At 40.5% G+C, this 23,857-nt stretch overlaps 1 protein-coding gene across 1 annotated transcript in view; it reads right to left on the bottom strand.

Moving 5' to 3' along the window:
* HS3ST1 (heparan sulfate-glucosamine 3-sulfotransferase 1) overlaps positions 1-22,364 on the bottom strand; it is a 46,592-nt gene extending 24,228 nt beyond the window's left edge. Inside the window, exon 1 of the mRNA XM_036762450.1 lies at positions 21,742-22,364. The gene's annotated coding sequence lies outside the window, so the exon portion shown is untranslated. The remainder of the gene's footprint in view (positions 1-21,741) is intronic.
* Between the last annotated feature and the right edge of the window lie 1,493 nt (positions 22,365-23,857).

Here is a 23,857-nt window from a genome sequence, read left to right as displayed (position 1 = left end):
TTAGCAATGGACTTGCTCTTGGTATAGTGTGTAGGGTATAGGGATTTGGAGTCAGGAAGACCTTGGTTCGAATCCCCTTTCTGACACTTACTAGCTAAATGATCCTGGACAAGGTATTTCATGTCTCTGAGCCCTCACAACTGCATTTGTAAAATGGAGCTAAAAATACTTATAGTTCATACCTGACAGAGTTGTTTTTTTGAGGCTCACAAGAGATTAATATATGAAAATTTTAATGTTTGTTATTATTATTTTGTGGTTGTTGAGTTGTTTCAGTCATGACCAACTCTTTGTGACCCTATTTGGGGATTTCTTGGCAAAGACACTGGAGTGGTTTGCCATTTCCTTCTCCAACTCATTTTACAGATGAAGAAACTGAGGCTAACAGGGTTCAGTGACTTGCTCAGGGTCACACAGCTAGTAAGTGTCTGAGCCTAGATTTAAACTTAGGCTGCAGGCTCAGCACTCTATCCTCTGAGCCATTTAGTTACTTATCATATCATCATCATCATTAGTTAAGGAAAAACTCCAAATGAGCAGCACGTGTATTTGATTAAAAAAAATAATAATAAGTGCCTACTGAAAGGAGTGGGGGTCAGGGAGAGAGTAAACGTGGGCCCATCACCTATCAAAGTGTATCTTGGAAAGGAAATCTAGAATTTAGATAAGATGAGTTTTTAGTGATCATTCCAGAGATATCAGTTGACATTTTTTAACAGCTTATTCTTCAAACTGACTATACATTTATTCTTTCTTTGTTATTATACTCCTTTCATCTTTTGTTATAAAGTAAAGAGCAAAATTTTATTAGGGAAAACAAATGAGGAGCAATTGGATGTCCTTGACATGAAAGAATTTTTAAACTGTAATTTCTCATCTTAAATCCAAAGAATTTGACAGTGGGATGGATGGGGGCTTTCATCCGTATAATGTCCCATATAAGCTACCCAGGAAAGGCAGATGCTACATAAAAACACATATACGTCCAGGGTTATAACTCTGAGAATGAGCTAAGTTTTCATTGCAGCCTGCTACTCTTCTACCTTCTCAAGGCCATTAATGTAATAATGAAGCTAACACACACCATGAGGTATTGCAATTTGTCAGTTAGAATGAGACTTCCCTGAGAATAAGTTCTCCAAGGTGTCAAAAGAATAAAACTTACTGCAGTGTGTTTGGTAAAAGTAGCCTTATAAAGCCAATCTGCCAAACTGTTTCACTTCTTTAAAAATCACCTTCGTTTTCCCTATAAGCATGTGGTCCTTGAGTCTAGCCTCAGAGAAGGACCAGTGTGTAGGGGAGCAGGGGTATCTTTCTCATCAGACTCCACAAAATAAATGAGGAGGGTGGTTTTATAGAGACACATAAGTTAAACGGATATTTAAAGAACACGATCAGACTTTTTTTTCTCAATGATTTTTCTACAGCTGCTTAAGTAGGGAAAAACTTTCTAATAAGTTTGATTCATTAAAGAGCATTTTCATCAAACCGAATCACATAATTATAATTTTCTAAATAAATAGACTGAACAGAAGCTCTATCATCCTTATCAGCCAAAAGCATGTACATTTTATCAGCAAAGATGTTGGCAATATCGTGAAATAGATAAAGAAAAAAAGAGGACACAATTTCATCCCTTTTCTGTTCATTGTGTTCTGGATTTTCTAGTTGTTTTTTGTTATTCATTTTATGTTTTGACTTTCAAGATGAAAAGAAAGTTGTATCTTTTAAGAAACAAAACAAGATGTCTTCAAGGCTCAGCTCAAATCTCACCTACCGTAGCAGGCCTTTTCCAGTCTCTGTGCTGCTAATTAACGCCTTCCCTCTGAGATTACCTCGATTTTTACACCGTCTGTATCTTGTACGTACATAGTTGTTTGCATATTGTCTTCCTCACTAGACTGTGAGCTTTTTGAAGACAGGAACCATATTTTTTGCCTGTTTTTGTATTCCCAGCACTTAACACATTGCCTGGCACACAGTATATACTTAATAAATGTTCCTTAACTGAAAAGGAAAATGCTCTGTTGTTCTATGTCACACAGGAGAAGAACCTGAAATACATTCCCCTGGTCTTAGAGAGGAAAAGGAAGAATAGAGGGATAACAATGACACAGTCATTGGATGTCTATTTGTGTGTGTGTGTGTGTGTGTGTGTGTGTGTGTGTGTGTTAACCCTCAGTCTTTAATTTTTTTAAAAAAGGACAACTATTATGAGACAATTAGCTTGTGCACTGACTTTAATGGGAGATTATAAAGTGCAATTAAAATAAGAAAAGAAGCAGTTGCTGATTATTTTTCAAACATGGATTTGTTTAAATCAGGGGAGGCTGATGACATGCATCAGAGGTTTCCTAATGAATTGCCTGATGCTATCACGAAGTCATTAACTATAATTTTTTTTTTGGATGGGGGGAGATGTAAAGAGAAGGGAAAGTGTTTGGAGATTGGGAAAGGGCAACCACAATCTTTCACCTTGTTTTTTAAAAAGAAAAATCATATTTCTGAAAATAATAGCATTTGCAATATGAGACAAGAGTGGGGAGAATAAAGAATATTTCTATGAAAATAGGACATTGCAAGGGACCATGGTGTGGTAGAATCTACACAACCTGGAAGTCTGATTCCTTTATCTTGGGAAAAACCCATAGATTCCATGCCCCAGAATGAAACTCATTAAGGTAATAATTAAGTCCTTCATAGGGTCAGAGAAGAAAGGGAACTTAGCCATTATCTTGTTCAAACAACTCAATCCACAGATAGGAAAGCAGGGGCCAGGAAAAGGGAAGTGCTTTCCTCAAGCTCACACAAATAAGTTCGTGGCAGGGTCAGGACTGAAACTTAGGTCTGAATCCCAGATCATTGTTTTTGTTTTGGTTTTCAATACGCAGCACACCCAACTGCATTTCCTAAACCCTAAATCTCTTTGCTTTCAAGGCTTAGTTCTAATTTCTGTTAATAAAAACACCATTCTCAGGGATGCCAAGGAGACATGCCTCGAATAATCCTGACTCCTTGCTTTCTTTACTCCTTATATCTAATCACTCACTATGTCCTGGCAATTCTTCCTTTGTAGTACCTTTTTTCCATTTCCCCAGTTTGACTTCATGTCCCTATCATCTCTCATCTGGACTAATGCAGTAGCTTCTGAACAAGCGCATTCTCCCATTTTTTTCCATTTCCAATCTATCCTTCACGTAGCTGCCGATTGAATCTTCTCAAAACATCACTTTGACCATTCCCTGGCAAAAAGAAACAAAAACCAGTCTTATGGGACTCTCCACTGCCTAGAGGGTAAACCACTATGTTCTTAGCTTGACACTGAAGGTCCTCTCTGATTTGATCCCTTTGACTCTCAGGCCTTTTAAACTATTACTAGGCAGCACCAACCGTCTACAGCTGTTCATTGTCTCTGGAACATATTATGATCATTCCTTTGCTCACTCAGTACATCCTCCCTGGAATGCTTTCCCTACTCCTTTCTGCTTGTAGGACTAGTTCCATTAGCTTAGTAATAATCAAAGAATCTCAGACTTGGAAAGTACTCACAAAGGTCCTCTAGTCCAACTCATGCCGCAATCCAATCAATGGTATCTCTCTGACAGGTCCAGTATCTATTTGTAGGCCGCAGGTGATATCTTTCAAAAATGGCCCATTCTACTTTTGGATGGTCCTATAAGTTACATAGATGTGAGCTACAGGAAGGCCATTCTGTACCCTAACAATCACCAATTCTATTTACTTCTTGCAATCTTGCATTTTTGAAGAGAAGTAATACTTAGTCACTCAATAACCTTGTAGATGGACAATGGGACTGATTGGGTCTTTTATCATTAATCTCCACAAATTGCTGTTGATTTTATCATTTTATTTCCAGAGATTCAACTTTGGGAACTCAAGTTCTCTCTATATTCTTCAACAGAAGATATTTATTTACCTCTTCAAGGATCCATAATTCACTCACAGTGACTGGAATTTGATTGAATCTCCTCAAGTAACCCCACATTACAAATCTCATTATGTGTTAGACATAGGTTTTATGAGTTTATGTGTTTGAAAAAAATCCTTACCAGATGGCCAACTTCCAGTGATCAACTCTTCCAAACTTAGCTAGACTGGCCCCAGAAGACAGTCATCTTAGTACCAGCTGCTATGAGTCTTTTCCTGATTGCTTCCTTTCCACAAGTTCTAGTTGTTACTCTCCAAAATCACTTTGTCTATAATTTGGGTATATCATATGTCTACCTATATGTTTACCTTTCATGTGTTGTTTTCCTCTAAACTATAAGAGCTCCTTGAAGGCAAGGACATTTTTCAATTTTGTTTGTATATCTCTCATGCCTAGGACAATGTATGAATGAAGGTGCTTAATAAAGGCTTGTTGAATGATCGGAGGAAGGATTCCCCAAACTAAAAATAAATCCTAAGCCTTTTGAAATATTAAAGTACATTCATATCTATATGACATGAATTCATTGTCCTAAGTCTGCAAGGCTATAACTTCCCTAAGGGCAGTAGCCATGTTTTATTCATCTCTGAATCTGCCACAGTACCTTGTACATTTGAGGTACCCAATACATATTTACTGAATGATTACTAGAATAGGAGCAGAGAACTTAGAGCTGGAAAGGCCCTTGGCAATATATTCTAACCCCTTCATCTTATAGAAAAGAAAACTGATACCCACAGGTGATAGGTGACTTGTCACAGAAGTAAGAAATAGTAGAGTTAGAATTCAAAGCCAGATTCTCTTATTTTCAATTCAGCATTCAATTCAGCATTATGTCCCACAATGATATTTTAAGTTTCAATGCATCTCTCTCAAACTTTGAAGTGTAAGTGTGTTGGAGTGTGTGTGTGTGTGTGTATGTGTGTGTGTGTTTAATGGAAGCATTTCAATATGCATACATAATCTATATATTTTATATATATATATATTTTTTTCCCCCTAAAGAAATTTCTTTAAGCTGGGGGAGTTTTGAGAGCTTGGAGGTTTGCTTTTAATCCATTCTGTTGTGCTCTATTTTAAAGGAAGAGATCATTTGCATAGATAATTGAAATCTGAAGACATAGCTGTGCCATTGTAGCTCTGCAATTTATTGCCCATTTTGGTGGCCTTGAGCAAGTAACTTAACTATGTTGTGCCTAAGTCAGTCTCCTCAGCTATAAAATGAGATGATAAGATTAGATGGCTTTTGATTTCCTTTCCGTATCTAAAGATAAAATCTTTTGATCCACTTAGAGAGCCTATAGTGCACACTCTAACTAAACACAAATTATTTTAACAGAATTCCCAACAAGCTGTCACCCAAGCTTCATTTCAAGAACTCTGGTGATGGGAAGTCCATGACATCCTGACATGGTCCATTCCACTATTAGATTTCTCCAAGACAAGTATTCAGAGTGTTTCCTTATATTGATCCCCAATATGCTTCTGAATCTTTCACACATTGTTCCTGGATCTGGACTCTTAAGGCAAATGGGAAAACTCCAATACATCTTACCCATGAATAATAACAAGTCTAATTTATATAGTGTTTCAGTATTTGGAAAGCACTTTCCCAACAGCAACCCTGTAAAGTAAATATTACGAGAATTATTATTATTATTATTCCTCTTTTACAGATGAAGAAATTGAGACCCAGAGAGGCTAAGCCAAGAGATGAAATGCATTAAGCATCAGAGTTGGAATCTGAGCATAGAGCTTCTTTACTATTACCAATGTTCTTCAAAGCAGATGTTGGCATGGTAGATAGATAGAGCACTCGGCCCAGAGTCAGGAAGATCAGAGTTCACCTCAGACATTTACTCATTTGGAGCAAACTAGCGAGTACAAATTGTGGTACAAACAGTCTTATTGACAAGTCCACATCTATTTGCCTCTGTTTTTTCACCTGTAAAATTATAATAATAATACCATTTACCTTATAGAGTTGTTGTAAGGATCAAATGAGATAATATTTATAAAGTGCTTAGCACAGTGTCTGGCTCATAGGAGATCTGCTATAGATATTTATTCTCATCCTTCTTTGCCTTATAACTATGCTACCTCAAATTCTTAAGAAGACTGTCATGTTTTTTTCTAAGTCTTTTATTCTCCAGGATAATCATACCCTCATCATAGTAGTGGCCCTTCTTTGGATGCCCTCTAGGTTGTTATTGTACTTTCTTAAAATAAAATCGAGAAGTGAGTATAACACTTCAGATCTGGTCTGTTTAGATCAAAGTCCAATGGGACTATGACCTCCTTCATTATAGAGAATATGGCTTCTCTAATGGAATCTGGGTTTAGGCCCACTTCTTTGACTGCCATGTCACTTACTTCATAGAACTTCCAGTGCACTAAAAGTCACTGAATTGTGGTTCACCCACGCCAACTCTATCACATATTGTTGATTTTTTAATCCCGAGTGGAAAACTTTGCATTTATCCAATTAAATCTCATCAAATAAAAAAATTAAAAAAAAATAAAAAAAAATAAAAAAAATAAAAAAAATTAAAAAAAACTCATCAAATATGGCCCATTATCTTAGAACTTTGACATCAATTTTTATTTTAAATAACAGCTAACATGTTAGTAACATGTTAGGTAAGTGCCACCTATAGGTAATGGGACCCTATCACCAGAGGGGGAGGGGGAGAGAGAGAGGGAGAGAGAGAGAGAGAGAGAGAGAGAGAAACTATTCTGGATGACAATTGCTTGATTCTTTTTAAAGAACATTCTTCAAGGTGAGATTCCTCTCCACCAACTCATCAAAACATCTCCAATTAATTTATTAAATATCTACTGTTTACAAGACCCTGGGGACACGAAGATGAATAATAACATCTGTCCACAGAGAGCTGATAACTTTCTTGAGGAGGAGTAGAAGAAATAAGATGGTACAAGCACTGCTATTATAAGGGCAAAGTGAGATATAGACACAGTGTTGATGGGGAATTTGAGGGAGAAATCACTTTCTGTTCTGAGGGAAGAGTTTCGCAAAGGAGGCAGCCCCAAACTGGGCCTTGAAAGAAGAGGGCTTAACAGGCAGAGGTGAAAGTACACTGTATGCACAGAAGATGGTCTGGGAAAATATATAGCCATAGGGGAGAGGAAGACAAGATCAAGGAATAACTGGTAAATCCACTTGGCTTAGAGTGCGTTCAGAGGATGGATGGGAAATATGGATGGAGGAGTTAGAATGGAGCCAGATAATGATTATGTTACAAGATGAGCTATATTATTAGAGTAAGGCATTCGGAAGATTAATTTGGCCATCGTGTGAAGGATGGTTTGAAATGGGGCAAGATGGGGCAAGCAGACTAGGTCAAGCCCCATTACAATAGTTCAGGTAAGGGGTCATGAAGATCTGAACTGGGCTGGTGATGTAAGTGGAAAGGAAGGGACAGATGGAAGAGGAAATCCTCGAGAATCTGGCTCTGGTTTTCCTTTCCAGGCATTACCTATCACTTCCACTCCTTTATACCAACCTATGGTACAACTAATCTAGCCTATTTGCTATTCCTCAGGCACAACAATCATGACACACAACATTCCATCTCCTGTCTCAGAGCTTTTGAATGTCTTCCTTGTACCCAATCCTCCAAAAGTTTTAGAATCTCCAGCTTCCTTCCAGCTCAGCTAAAACGTCGTCTCCCATCCCAAACCTTCACGTAGTCCCCTGAGCTACAAGTACTGCACCCCCCTCACCTCTAATTTATATTTTCTTTGCATATGCTTTGTGTCTACCTACATGCATACATCTTAATTCTCATTAGACTATATATTTCTATATGGATAAAGATAAAATCTATTGGGAAATAACTTGTATACATACGTGTGTGCATGTGTGCGCGCGCGTGTGTGTGTGTGTGTGTGTGTGTGTGTGTGTGTTGTGGTTTTGTTTTTGTATCTCTAATCCCTAGCAGATTTAATGAGTGGAGTTAAGAGTTCAAAATGAGTTTATTTAATAAATGTTTCATTTCATTGTTGCACCCATTTTCTAAATGACCTCACGTTCTTCTGTCGTTTGGAGTTCTCATGTATACTTGGCATGATTTTTTCTTTGGTCTCTTTTTGCTACAGGTTTATTAGCTTTCATTCCTTCTGCTATCTGTGTGCCTTCCCAAATTCCTCTTATTAGCTAGGAAACCAGAAGATACACTCACTTGTTTATTTGTTTTTAAATAGAATTTGAGTAAGTCCATCTTGAATTCTGGTCTGAATGACTCCCCAAGAAAAAATGCTGATTACTCTTCTTATAGATATCATTAATATAGGAAACGATGAAATCCATTCTGGAAACTCAGATCCAATAAGCAAACTTACTTGCTTCCTTTTGCAATTGCCTGTATTTTGGATAAATAAAGCCATCAGATAAATGCAGTGCTACTACATGTATGTATTTTTACTCACATTCATTGAACTACATATTATTATGTAATTATATATTATATAATTATTATATTATATTATTATATATTTTCCCAAAAAAAAATTGTCCCTAAAATAAAATACCACTGAAAGGGAGAAAGTGTAGATCTACTCTGTAAAATAATTTCATTAAAAGAGTTGCTGGGTTTTTTTTAATATTTCCTTCCATTCAAATAATAATATTTCATTTATTTTATCATCAATTATATCTTCTTTCAACACTTTCATTGCTATTCTCTTTTTTTTCTCATCCTGCATGATTATAGATGTCAAACAGGTTTAATGCAAACCAATTAGGGAAGACCTATATTTGGACCAATGTGTGTGTGTGTATGAGAGAGAGAGAGAGAGAGAGAGAGAGAGAGAGAGAGAGAGAGAGAGAGAGTGTGAGGGAGAGAGGGTATAAGAATGTAACATCGCCATAAACAAAGCAGTGGTATTATTTAGGAAAACTAAAACTATGATTTAGAAGATTTATTTGTAACAACAGTCTTATTAATTGGAATGTTCAACCATAATATTGCCTGGAAGAGAAAACAACTATTTTGCTTTGGGTCATGCTTATGGGAATTCTTCTTTTTACTAAACTTAGAACATGAAGTCACCTGCTCCACAGTAACATCTCTGAGAGTCTTTTAAATAGTTTTATTATCTTAAAATTGTTCTAAGACTAAATGAATTCATAGTGTAAGTTTTCAACATTGCAGTTACTCCTTTGATGTATTAAACAGTGCCTTTGTGATTATTATATTAGTTTTTCCAATGACAGGCCATCACTGCTGACCTCGTAACCCCACTTGTATGTAAAGAGACAATGCTTTGGTAAATTCAGATCTGCCCTAGTGGCCTCAGAGTTGAAGCAACTTCCAAACAGGTCTAGGACTTAATTCAAGTACTATGAAGCTTATGACCTTTGATCTCCCCGCACCCTTTTTTGGATCTCCCTTTATATGTTATCTTGTGCCATTAGAATGTGACTGTAGCTGTCTCTTTAGTTTGCATTTAGTAAACTGCCTGATACATAGTAAGTCTGGCACTTAGCACATTGCCTGATACATAGTAAGTACTTAATAAAAAAAAATGTTCTATCTTACTGGGCACCAAACTTGCAAATCTTGGCTTCTTATTTAGTCTGAAACATAGGAACTCTGAGTAACCCTTTCTCCATTTTTCATTTCCTTCTCTACTAGGATGAATTTAAGATCAATTAACTTCTCAAACAACTTGAGCCATTAATTCACTTTGTAACCTCTTCCCCCACTCCCCCATCCCCTCAAAAGAGGCAAGAGGAGTAGTCACAAAGTGGGTCTCAGTTTCCTTCTCTGTAAAATGAAAAGATTGGACTAGAATCATTTTTTTTTCGAGTCATGGACCTTTTGTTAGTCTGGCAAAACCTATGGACCTCTTCTCAGAATAATGTTTTTAAATGCTTAAAATGCTTGGCATTATAAAGGAAACCAATTATATTGAAATGAAGTTAACAGAATATTAAAAAAAAATAAAGTTCACAGATGCCACCCGCCACCCCAAGTTGAGAATCCCTGTAGTAAATGGTCCCTATGATGTGTTCCAGTTTGTACCATCTATAGCTTTGAAAACTGTCCACTAGGACAGCTCCCTTGGTTTCTGGTTCACAGAACTCAACAAGCAGCATCCAGAGATTTGAAACATGCCCCAGGCTCCAGGGAAAACTGGGCTCCTGAACTAAGCTGAATGAAGTACAAGGGAGCCTTCTGGAGGCGGCTTTCAGAAGGCTTTGGCGTCTTTTCACTCATGTATTTATTTTTCTAAGCACAGCTATCTAAAGTGCTTTTCATTTCCCTCACATCTGCAATTGCATTTCTCCTCCTGTATTTGAACTGCTGATACAGAGCTTTGATTTGTTCCTTTTTTTAACTAAAGAGAGAAAGCATTTACATAGGAAAACCTACTGGGGCATATATACATACTCTTAAATGGGCAGGAATTTGAAGAGAAGCTCAACAAGACAGAAAAAAATGTGCCTCAAAAAGTGCTGAAATGAAAGTTCTCCATGGACAAAGGGAAAGGAAATACTTTAAACTATTTTTTTCTGAGAATTTTAGTTCCTTAGTTCTGTAGCTTTGAACAAAACTATTGCCTGTTCCCTACTCAAATGGGTCCACACCTTCAACAGTCTTTTCCTGCCAGAATGGTCTATGCCTGATTACATCCATGCCAGGAAAAATGGAAATCTAATTCAACCCAACATTAAGTACCCACTGTTTCCAAGCCCTTATATTTAGGGAGATAGATAAGCCCCAAAGTAGCCCCTGTCCTCAAGAAGCTTATATTGTACTGAAGGGATACAAAAAGTCAACTGAGAAGTCTATACCTACATGATAATTTGAGATGATGGTGACCATAAACAACCAGCCTCACTGGGAAAAGCTTCTCATCTGTAAAATGAGGGAATGTGACTGATGACCACTAAGATCATTTTCACCCTAAATTTGTGGGCATCTAAGCTGAAGCTTAAAGAAGCTAGGGCTTCCAAAAGGCTGGAGAGGCAATGCTAAGACAACATAACATGTTAAAATATAACATTTTGAAAACCTTAAAGTGCTCTGTAAATGCAAGTTATAATAATTTTATTATTTGTTGTTATTCAGTCCTTTTTAAGTCATGTCTGACTCTTCTTGACCTCATTTGGGGTTTTCTTGGCAAAGATGCTAGCGTGGTTTGCTATTCCCTTCTCCGGTTCATTTTACAGACAAGGAAACTGAGGCAAACAGGCTTAAGTGACTGTCCAGGATCATGTAGCTAGTAAGTGTCTGAGGCTAGATTTGAATTTATGAATATAAGTCTTCCTGACTCCAGGCCTAGCACACTATCCACCATGCCACCTGGCTTCCTTGTTACAATTATTATTAAATATTAACTTAATGCATAAGAGATGACCAGTAGGTCAAATGGTTCAGAACACAGAGTGCTTAAAAGCCTGGAAAGGCAGGGTACAGAAAGATTGTGAAGAATTTTCAATGCCTGGCTGATCATTCACTTATTTTGATGATAACAACCATGGACACTTTTACGGTGTTTTAAGGTTTGCAAAGCATTTCACATACATTATCTCCTTTAAGTCTTGTAAGGAAGACACCATGTGCATGTTACAGTTGAGAAAACTGATGTTAAGAAATTATAAGTGAGTGGATCAATACAGACCTCTTCCCTTACCTAAGGAAGTCAGGTCTTAGAAAGTGAACTTTGGAATTTTATTTGGTTTGATTCTCTCTCTCCACTGGTTAAAATATGCTGTTAATTTGTTGAACCTTCAAAAATTTCTTCCTTCTGTCCATATCTGGTAAAGGAATATCAGTACAGGATGAGAAAGCTGCCTACACTATGCAGAAAAGCTAGAGGAACCATGATCAGGAACCATGCCAGGGAGTGGTACTGATGCCACCTCCTGGTAGCTACCCAGAACAGCATAAGGAACAACAACAAGCAGCCCTAACACCACTCTTTGAGTGTTTTGTAAACTAGAAGAGACCTTCCCCTTGCAGTGGTAGAAGCCTATAGGGGTAGGGTGTTTTATAGATTGCCAAGCATGATCACCATGTTGGTTGGTTTCACTTAACCTTTATTTTTTTTTCTTTGTTCCAAGGGAAGCTTCATCAGCTGTGTATGTTATGAGTGGGGTTTTTTAATCCAAAAATGACAGTGATAGAAAGACCAAATGCATCAATGATACTCAAAAAATAAACCCCTCAAAACAGACAAACAAGCAAAAGGGGGAAAATTATACGAGGTACTGTCTCCTCAGACCCTAATCTACCTCAAGACCAAATGAGAGAACATGTAGGTCTTTGGAGATGAGCTAGCTTCTCATGGACAGATAACATCATTCTCCAAGAGCTCTGGTATTAGCTCAATTTCTTTTCTTCAAACTATAAATAAAACTTTTTTCTTTGAATTTTGTAAACCTTGTACCTAAAAAGGCTGAGTGGTGACAATGCACCAAATGCATTTAATGAGTTTTCTGGATTTACTGGATGGGCTCAATGTACCGGAGAGGTAAGATATCCCCAAAGCTATTCCTCAGCCTGATTTTATGAGCTGGAGTCTGGAGATGTTGGTGCTGGCCTGCAACGCGTCATGATATTATTAAGCATGGACATGGAAAGGGTGAGTTCAGAGGAGCATAAGTGATCTGGCCCAAGAGAATAACCTCCTTCCCCAACCCACTGTCAGAGGAATTACTGTTCAGGTTGATCTATTCAGCCTGGTTGAATTGAGGGCCCGATGTCAGGGATTCTTTAAAATGTAGTGAAAGAACACAGGGCCAAAAGTCAGGAGGTCCGAATTCTAGCTGTGGCTCTGACTTTGCTACTGAATAGCTGTGTGACCTATCTTTTCATACTTAGTTCAAATTACTTTCCTTCTGCAACTCCACATGCTGGTAGAACTGGCCTATTTACTATTCCCCAAACACTGCATTCCATTTCCCACCTCCTTCTGTTTCCCCCCATGCCTGGAATGCACTATCTCTACTTCTTCAAATTCCCGGCTCTGTGCAGGGCTCAGCTCAGGAGATACTTCTTCCATTAGACCAGTTCTCAGCCCAATTGGAAAATACTTTGTATCTACTTTGTAAGCATTCTTTATTTAGATGTGTACATGTTTCTCCCCCAGAAGAATGTAAGTGCCTTGAAAGTAGGTATCTTTTTTTTTTCTTTTTCCATTTTTGTCTTTATATCCTTAGTGCTTGGCACAGTTCCTGGAACATCTTAGGTATTTAATAAATATTTGGTGAATTGAATTGACTTTAGACAAGTCCTTTTGCCTCTCTGGGCCTCGGTTACCCCATCTGTAAGCGAAAGGATTTGGACCATATGATGTCTAAGGTCTATTCCTGCTCCAATCTGATTCTAAGCAAGTCTCCTATCCTCAAAGGTACAGAACTGAATGTGCACTTTGGTATTTTAGCGGAGTGCTGATTTTATCCCTATGTTTACCCCCTCTACCAATGCAGATTACAATTTTTCCGTGACTTCCCCTACTTGTCTTTCTATAAATCCTTCAGAGAGGATTCTTCAACTATATTGGTAGATTTTCTCTGGGTCTCTTAATATCTAAGGATACCAATGCGGCTATTCATCTATTATCTCTCATCCTTTTTAAAGGAAAGGCTCACTTCCTTTTCTGGCCATATAGGTCCTTGATAATGTCTTTCAGGTTTATTCTTACTTGTTAATCATCACTGGTAATTTTTTGTAGGTTGTTTACATCCACATAACTTTCTATTGCTTCTGGATTACTTGAAGTTTTGATTCATCTGCGATTTGGGCATTCTAAGAGTTATAGTCACATAACAACACTCGGAAAAGAATGGTGTTTGTGAGGTGAGCTGTTGTGGCACAGAGCAGCTTGAGTGTTGAAAACGTAGCCCATTTGCCATGCAATCCAGCTAAAACTCCTCCAACTACTGAGTTCTAGGCTCAGCTCATTGTCAATCACTGATGGGCTAACTCAGTGGAACACCTGTGAAGTCCTTGTCTGGGTGGTACACGTTTTTCATCCATTGTTTTTCTATTTATAAGAATGGTTAGACCGTTTTCCCCCTTTCTATGGATCCCGCAGAAGAAGATCTGTAAACTTTCAGAGCTTAGTGCAATTTATGCAATGTCATTTGTGAATAGGGACACCACTATCCGTAGGGAATCCTAGTGCTAACTTTACAATAGTAAACACCTTAGGGGATCATGTGTCTCTCTGTTTTATACCTTGCTTGATGTCAAAGTTCAAATTAAATAAACATTTATTAAGAGCCTACAATGTGCAAGGCAGCATGGCATAGTGGATAGAGAATTGGCCTCAAAGTCAGAAAGACTCAAGTTCATGTCTCTGATCTAAAAAAAAAAATCCCAAAACAAAACACATGCTGCATGACCTTGGGCAACTTACTTAACCACTCACTGCCCTGGGCAACTTTAAGAAATTCTCTACTTTGTTCTTTACCTTTTTATTAATAAAATCATAGGTCCAATAAAAAAAGGAAGAGATGAGAGAGAAGAGAAAGAAGAGGAGGGGAAGGGTAGGGTAAGGAAGGAGAGAGGAGGGAAGGGGAGGGGGAGGAGGGGAGGAGAGGGGAGGGGAAGGGAGGGGAGGGGAGAGGAGAGATTTTAATGGTACCTTGCACAACTATAGTTCTCTGGCAGCCTCAGAGAATGAAAACAAACAAATAAAAAACTCATTTACTTGCAAAGAATGATTTCCCCACTAGAGGAAAAATATCTATTTGATTCTGTACTTGGCTGCTCATAATCTGCCATTTATGTCATCAGTATAACTTTCTACACTTTTCGAATGCCATTAAAAATGTCATTTAAGAATCTTAGTAGAACAAAAAGAATCCCCAAGTCCTAGCTGATGCCTCCTGCACTTTAATTCAATGAAGAGAAGAAAATGAAAGACTGTGGTTTCTTCAGCAGAGGTGAGTCCCAGCCCATCTGTGACTGTAGAGGAATCCTACCCAATTGGCCGAGGAGCAGAGAGCCTAAGTGACTGGAAGACAGTCATCTAACTACTAAAAGCAAGGGGTTGCACCCAGGCCATCCTTACACCAAGCCCAGCACCATATCCACTGCAACCAGGCTGCTTCTAAATTCAATCAATATTCAATAGAAATGGAATATTTGCTGAGTACTTAACAATCTACAGGCCACGACAGTGGATACAAATAAACATAAAAGGAATAGGGGAGAGGTAAAGGATAAGGACAAACATTTATTTTATGCATAATTAAAATACCTAACATTTGTATAGCATTTTCTATATCTCAAAGTGCTTTCAAATTCCTAATCTGACTGGAGCTTCAAACGAAGCCTCTGTGAAGTCTGCAGGACAGACTTTAGGTATGTGACAGAGGAAGTACTTTGTCAGTAGAATGTTGATTTTTGCCTTGGGAACTTCTCTGTTATACCCCCTCTTCCTTCTCTCTTCTGACAATGACATCACCCTGGAGCAGGCCCTCATCACCTCATGGACAGACTATGGCAATAGTCTGCAAGTGGGTGCCTGCCTTGAGTTTCTCCCCAATCCAGTTTATTCTCCACTCACCTGTCAAATTATTCTTCCTAATAACCATGTCATTCCCCTATTCAGTCAACTCCTGAGGGTCCTTATCACCTCCAGGATCAAATGTAAAATCCTGCTTGGCATTCAAAGCCCTTCACAACCTGCCCCTCCTCCTTCCTTTCCATTCATGTTATATCTCACTCCTGCTACTCCACCAATCCAGTGACACTGGCCTCCTTGCCATTCCTGGAATAAGACCCTCCATCTTCAGACTGTGGGCATTTTAAAAAGCAGTTCCCCAGGCTTAGAATATTCTTCCTAACTATCTCTTCCTCCTGGCTTCCCTGGTTTCTTTCTAGTCTCATCTAAAATCCTATCTTCTCCAAGAAGCTTTTTCTGATCCCCTTTAATTCTAGTGCTCCCTCTGTTAATCATCTCCTATTCATCCTGTAGATAGCTTGTTTGTACATAGTTTTTTTTTTTTTTAATGTTGTCTCTCCCATTAGAGACTGAGCTTTCTGAGAGTAGTCTTTTGCCTTTGTATCTCCAGTTTTTAGTGCAGTGCCTGGCACATAGCAGGCACTTAATAAAAGCTGATTGATTTCTTGATCACTAATCACAGACAAGTTAAGTGGTTCATCATCCCTGGAATATACAGTTCAATTTCCCTAATACCTGGCTTTGTTCATGCTGCTCTTTTCTAGAGCGTCCTTTCCCTTTCTCCTCTCAAAATAGGTAAAGCCTGTCAAAAGCTTATAAGACTCAGCCCAAGTTACATTTCTTCCTGGTAGTCTTCCCTGAACATTGCAGAAATTACTCCTTCCTTTGAACTCCTGCCCTCTTTATCTTCTGTTCTAACCGTTCAATCTTGTATTGTTAGCTGCTTTTCCTGTATATGTCTTATTGCCTGCATTTGCCTCCAATAAAAATGGTTAATTTTTTTTAATCGAGCCTTTGAGTTACGATGATTTTTTTATTGCCACAACCCTTTGAGATAACAATCACATAATCGTTATTCTTCTCATGTTTTAGTCCATAAGTCACAGCCTAGTAAGGACTTGTGCCTACTTCTTCCGACCCAACTCTTAATTTTACCACAGCATAGTTTCCAGACTCTCCCTTAAATTTCTTTCTGGGCTTTAAACTTTTTTCAGTAGGCAATTCGAAGGCACTGAATGGTTTTGGTGATGGTATGCTATGTACACTGGAGGGATCAGAGTGAGAGTTAGAGATACCAGTGTGGGGTGGGGTGGGCATTACAATTGTCAGGGCAGGTGACCATTGGATTCTGTACTAGTAGTCTAATGGTGGGAACAGAAAAGAGGGAACAGATTTCAGAGAGACTGTGGAAATAGCATCAAAAAGACTTGAACAATGATTGCAATTGGGAAGTGAAAGAGTAAGAAAGTCAAAGCAAGGCCTTTCCTAAACCTTGCCTCCCCCGGCACCTAGCACAATGGCACTTCACACAGTTAAGTGCTTAGTCAATTTAATTCAAGAGAAGTATTACATTTGCTAGCTTGAGTGACTTGTAGTGATAGACCTATAGAAGTCAGAGGGAAAAGCTGGGTATTGGAGAAAGAAAACTTCATCCTTCTTCCCTGTTGAGTGGGAACTTAGGAAAGTCCCATGTATAGTCTGTTGATGTCCAACTCTTTGTGACCTCATTTGGGGTTTTGTTAGCAAATCTATTACAGTGGTTTGCCATTTCCTTCTCCAGCTCATTTTTACAGATGAGGAACTGAGGTAAACAGGGTTAAGTGACTTGCCCAGAGTCACACAGTCAGGCCAAACTTTAACTGAGGAAGATGAGTCTTCCTGACTTCAGGCCCTGCACTCCATCCATTGTACAACTTAGATGCTGTTGTACAGTCTGGGTGCTCACCAAATATCAAATGATTAGCTGGTTCATCCAAGGTCACACAACTATTTGTGATGGAGGTCAAGGCTGGAGCTCAGACATCAAGAACACTAGTCTAGTGAACTTCCTAGTAAAGCATAACCAGACTACTTTTCAACTAATTCTTAAATTAATATTAAAATATGCACAATATACAAGGTCATAAGGAATAGAAGACTAGGTCAGACCCATGGGCCAACAGGCCAGTATTCACCCTCTAACAGGGGAAGCAAGAATAAAGAATGAGCATTTTGTAGGAAAGTATAAAATCTGTTTTCTATATATCAATCCCAAACTATGTATTTCATATTAGATGGATAAAATCCTACATTATTACATATAAACTTTAATCCATTGAGACAGTTGTTAAGATGGCTGAAATGATATGGGTTAAGCAGTATACAGAACACAAAAATAACACTTTAAAGTAGAACACATTAACTAAGTTGGGCCTAGTACTCTGGTATATAGTGAGTTATATATAAGTTAGCTAAAAAAACCCCATAAATAATTTGGAACATAGATTTTGAGTATTTGAGGAATTACAGAACAAGGGGAGAGAATGTAAGGAGAAAGGAGATAGTGTAAGCATCATACCATTAACTATATTTAAAGTCAGATCATGCATATAAACAACCTGTGCTGGCTTTATGTGTATTTCCCTGACTCTACCCCGCCTATCAGGATAGTATGCCCATTCTTGGTTCTCTTGTGTATTTATATCATTGAAACACATCAAGGAAGGAAGGAAGGAAGGAAGGAAGGAAGGAAGGAAGGAAGGAAGGAAGGAAGGAAAGGAGGAAGGGAGAGAGGAAGGAAGGACAGAAGGTAGAAAGGGAAGAAGGGAGAAAGGAAGGAAGGAAAAAGGAAGGAAGGAAGGAAGGAAGGGAGGGAGGAAGGAAGGAAGGGAGGGAGGAAGGAAAGAAGGAAAGAAGGAAGGGAAAAAGGAAGGAAGAAAACAGCAGAGAAAATAAAAACATAGCTCTAGAGAAGAAAAAGTCAAGAGGTGTTGACTACAGGATCTCACAGAGTTCATTTTATAGATAAAGTTCCCAGCTCTGCTACCAACTCTTTGATATTGCGCTGAGCACATTACATGAGCCATTGTTGCCTCATCTCTATGAGGAATGTTCACAGGATTGTAGATTTGTAGCAAAAAACCAAAATCCAAACCATAAAAACCTTAAAGGTCATCTACTCTAATCCCCTCATTTTATGGATGAGGAAACTGAGGGTTAAGGAGGCTAAGTGACCTGCCCAGGGTCACATGGACAATAAATGGCAGCAATGGGACTTCAATCCAGGGTCTTTGACTTCACATCCAACATTCTTTTCTACTTTTATGGGATTGCTGTTCATTGGTCTCAAAGGACCTCTCCTACTCATATATTCTGTATTGTAAGGTCTTTTCTAGCTCTATTTTTTTTTGTATTAAGGACTCTTCCAATTCTGTGATCCTATAAATCAGTAGTTCTGAGAAAAGAAAGCATGAATAACATGCTTCTTGAGTTACTGTTCAGTAGATTAGGACAACTCCCCGCACCCCCAAAAAAGAGCCTAGCAAAATGTCCTAACGATGTAACCTCAGTACAGATTTCCATTAGATGATATATACAATCTCCTTAGATCTCTGAAATTCCAAACTCCAATTCCATCAGAGCAAAGACTATTCAATGTGAAGTAATGCTTTTAGGATGTGAATAGAGAAAAGACAATGAGAAAGCATGCATTCCTCTTCCCTTGTATTTGGCACAAGAGTATTAAACTGCCTAAGTTTGCTTATAGCCAAACCCCTCTAATCACCATCATTTTTTTTAAACTCAAGCATTACGAAGACTTCTGCTTTTATTCTACCTTTGTAGATTCAGAAATACAAGGGATTTCCTGATGAAAGACTTCTGAAAACAAGCAAAAATTCAAAGTTTAAGTTTCTATCAACAGTGAGTAAAGTTGCCTAAAGTGAGAGAATTTTAAAAGCAAGCCATCTGCCTTTCTTGTATCTCTCTTTCCTCCCAGCAGACCCCCATCTCAAGGTATCAACTCCTTGCCTCATGAGCAAAAATTCCACATGCCATGCTTCACTCTCTTCACAGAAATGTTTCTCTGCCAAATGTTCCCTAGTACATCTTCCTAAAGGACTGTCACTTCTTAATACTGGCTGTAATTAACTGCTTCAGCTAAAGGTGCTTAGTCATGAATATATTGATCCATGTCAAGCCCAGTTGAAATAGTGAGATCCCCTAAGCAAGCACTGGGAAATACAGTACATAGACCAATCTTTCACTGCCTGGTGCTAGAGAATTCTTATGTAAGATAATAGTTCATTTCCATATGTAATTCTGGCAATCCTGTGCTACCCCCCAAAATAGGAGGGACAAAGAAAGGGCTCAGGGCTGATTAACTGTTGAGGTGTCTAGCCTGTAGGGTGGGAATACTCTGTGGCAATTTATACAACTTAGGGGAGTTTGTGCCCTAGAATTTAACTGAGCAGCTTATCTCTATGCTAGAAGGTTATTCAGGGAGAATGTATTCTATATATACCAAAAGCACACTTTAGAAAAGCCAGTCATATTAAAAAAAAAGTTTGCTTTCTTATTAAGATAAAATAAGGCTTTGAGTTAGAGCTCCCTTTTGCACTCGAAAAAAAAGGCCTTAATTTAGAAAAAAGAAGACAATTAAGGCCTGAAAGTGGAGTTGGACAACACCATCATCTGCACAGTCTCCTTCGCTTTGCTCAAGCTATCAAGGTAATTAAGCAGCAGTTGCCTTTTCCCAAAGGTAGGTTTCCTTCTATCAGCACCAACTGTACAATGATCTAATGTATGTCTCACAAGCAGCCCATCTGGGGCTGTGCAACGATCTAAGTCGTTTCTTGAACTCAGTGAGGAAGATCTTGGTGTTGCTGCCTGAACCCTCCTCTCCTTTCTCTAAATCGCTTATCTCAAATGTTTCCAGCCTGGAAAAAAAAAAAAAAAACTGGCTCCGGGAGGGAGGACTGGCTGAATTGACTGGATTTGCAGTGATCTCCCCAGAGTCCCCTCAAATCCAAAAGCCTGTACACAAGGTGTGCATAAAAATAACCTGCAGTTAACGTGGGTCCAGTGTGGGGATCTGGAGACCAAATCCTATCAGTTGATCAATGAGCCTCATCCATAGCAGAAGGGACAGCTCAGCGACCACCACAGAATGGGATGCACTCATACGGGAGATGGGAAGATATGAACGATTTATAGGATAAGACAGGATTAAGAGGAGGGGAGTTGAAGACATGGCCACCTCTGCCGAGGAGGTTTCCTTTTCCTCGGGCTCCCCATCTCCATCCCACCTGGCGGCTTCCCAGACAGTTCAGGTTTCACAGACACTGTATGTATGGCATGTGAGCCACACAGCAGCGGGGCTGTGTAAAGTACCAAGGGCAGAGACCTCCACCTGCAAGCAGTAGGGGTTGCCAGAGCCACCCCTCCCTTTGACACAGCCAAATTGGGACCGATCCTTCGTAAAGGCAAGGGTAACAGTGGTATATCTTAAACTGAGTTTGCATCCAGGAGGTTCAGCTAAGGCTACGAACACCCTCAAGCTCTTTCTGAGGAGGTGTATACACTACTCTAACCTGGGTTCGAGTCCCGCCTATTACCCATAGCATTCATCATTGATATCGTCCAGACATAGAAATGGGTTTGGAGGTGTGGAGGTAGAGTTTTTAATTTATCTTTTCATGTGTAGCATTTAGGGCACTAAGATGCTATCCTCACTGAAGCCTAAACCTACCTCCTTTAAAATGAAAATTCGTCCTGTCTTCTTTCCCTTCTCCATCCGAATTTCAAGAAGAAAGGGACTCTCTGCCCACCCCCCCATACCAAGTGACTTTCTAAAATAGCCCCCACTTTCACATCCCTAAGCATCACAGCTTGGCTCAGCGATGCTTCTCTTGCGAACATGGCTTGGTCCTCCGGGAAGAAGGCACGGGGATAGATTCTAGAGATGTAGACAAATCAACACCCCCTTTGAACAGAATCAAAGCAACCACATCTCCTAGTCCTGATGCCACCCAATGTAGAGATTTTAACCCTCGGGGCATAAAGAGGCCAAGAAAGCAGGGAGGGAGCTGGGGACAAACCACACTCCTCGCCATTCCCTTTTTTTTTTTCCCCCTTTGCACTCCCCTCCCGCCCCCGCCCCTCCTGTTTGGGCTCTAGTCCTAGCCTTAAAGCACCTGTCGTCCCGGGTTGTTACTTCCAAGAAGGGAGAAGTCCATTCTCAACTGCTCAGGGACCTTGTGCACTCGACACCCTTTCACGGCCATGCCTCTGCAAACTCTGTTGCTGAGACAGTCGGTCCCTGAGCAACCGCTTCTTTCTGATCCTGCTCTCCTGCTGGGGTCACTCACCTGACTTGCACAGTGCAGTCCGTCGGCGTCCCGCAGACGTCCCTCTGCCAGGGCCATGGGGCACGGCGCAACTCTGGAGAGAAGTGGACGGAGGAAGGGAGGCAGACAGGGGCTAGATCTTCGCGAAACCCTCCAAGACTGGAGGGTTGGGTCCGTGGATGCGTGTGTGGGGGTGCTGCGGTATATGCTGGGGCTAGAGGAATGTGGAGGGTGTCGGGGGAGGAAGGGAAGGGGATGCACGGGGATAGAGGTAGGGGGAGACCAGAGGTTCGCCGCTTCTGCTGGCCCCAGCGCAGAGACGCAGGCAGAAGGGCTTGGAGAGGCAGCGGGTGCTCTTGCTATGGTGTGGGAGACCGAGTGCTGGAGGCTGGCAGCTCCTGGTCCCACGGGGAAGCGGAGGAGAAGGAGACAGAGGAGGAGGAGGAAGAGGAGGAGGAGGAGGAAGAGGGCGAGAGCCCCAGAGGGAGGAGGACCACGAGCGCCCGCTGCTGCCCAGCCGGCTCAGGTGCGGCCGACCAAGTGCTGTGGCTGCTCTCGCTGCACAGCCTCGCTGGAGTTCGCTCTGCAAACTATCCTCTCTTCTCCACTCTCCTCTGCCCTCCTTCTCCTTTTCCCTCTCTCCCTCCCTCCCCAGTGCACGTCAATGGGCGAGCCCGCCCCGCCCACTAGAAGCGGCCGCTCTGGTTTCAGCACCCCCACCCCCACCCCCACCCCTCCCCAGACCTACTGGCAGGAAAAGAAAACCAGGGTTCCGTGTCTCCACCTTGGGGAAGGCAGAACTGAGACTGTCCCTGGGTCCGCGCGCCGCGGTCCGGTGGGGCGTGGGAAAGGGAAGAAGAGAAAGATAGTCTTTGCCTCCAGTTCCCCAGCTTCCCTTCCGAGGGGAAGCGTCGCAAGGGAAGCGCTGCTGCAAGTCAAGCTTTCTGGGGGACCGCGCTCCTCCACCCGCAGAGCCTGAGCCTGTGCTCGAGCCCGGGAGCACACGCGGCCAGCCTCCTGCCTGTGCTGACCCACCTAAAGGATCCGGGGCAAGATTCTAGCCGCCCCCTCCCCCATTCCGCCTCAGTGCCCCGCACCTTTCCCCTCCCCCGCCCTTCCAGGTAACTGGGGACCTGAGCCAATGATCCTTCCAAGGTGTCCAAAGCACAGCCCAAGGCCGGACGAGCCCAAAGGAAGGGAAGAGGCTGCAAACGTCTTCTGTGACTGGCAGGGAGCACCGGTCCGGTGGGCTCTCGGGCCCCAGAGAGAGTTCGGGGCTTCTGCCCTGCTTGTCGCCATTTAAGAACTCTCTTCCGCCTTGCTCTTTATGATTCAGGGTTTATTGGAGCCGGCATGCTTTCACGTGTGAATCCAAATTACGACTTTAGTGCGTGTGTGTGTGTGTGTGTGTGTGTGTGTGTAAAACTCTCCTTTCCCACTGACGAACGTGTTCTTGTGTGGTTCTGAGGAAATCCACACTTAAGTTGTTCAACTTAAGATTTAGTAAAGAACTAGGTTTGAGTCTTAAGAAAGCTGTCTCCAAGGCACAGTCATCATCACCAGCAGCAGCAGCATCATTATTATTATCATTATCATTTTAGAGCACACTCTCACAGGAAGATCAGGAATAGTTCACAAGTGGAACAGTTCAAAGTATATATCTGTATGTGCAGGTATATGGAAACATATCTTATGCATGAACAAATATATACACATATTTATATACATGTGTCTATGTATATGTATGCATATGTGTAAATTCATATTTAAATGCATGTTTGTGTATTACCTGTGTTATGCACATATTATGTGTGTATAACTAGCTCTACACACACATATTCTACATGTGCATAACTAGATCTATCAGACATTCATATAAATAGCTATTAGGAGACTTCCGGCAGATTGGTGTAGGATGTACAACACTAGACTTTGGGATCCAAAGATCTGGGTTCAAATTCTCCATTTGCTGATTATAATCAATGTGACTTTGGGTGAGTCACTTGAACTCTTTGGGCCTAGATTTCCTTGTATTGGAATAAATGACCACCAGGGCTCTTCATTTACACCTCTTGGGCAAACAATTTCACCTCACTGGCCCTCAGTTTCTCACTTAAAAAATGAAGATCAGACTCAT

This window comes from Trichosurus vulpecula, chromosome 6 (genome assembly GCF_011100635.1).
Source record: "Trichosurus vulpecula isolate mTriVul1 chromosome 6, mTriVul1.pri, whole genome shotgun sequence".
NCBI lineage: Eukaryota > Metazoa > Chordata > Mammalia > Diprotodontia > Phalangeridae > Trichosurus > Trichosurus vulpecula.
Note: the sequence above shows the minus strand (reverse complement) of the source record. Positions and strands in the feature narration are given on the sequence as shown.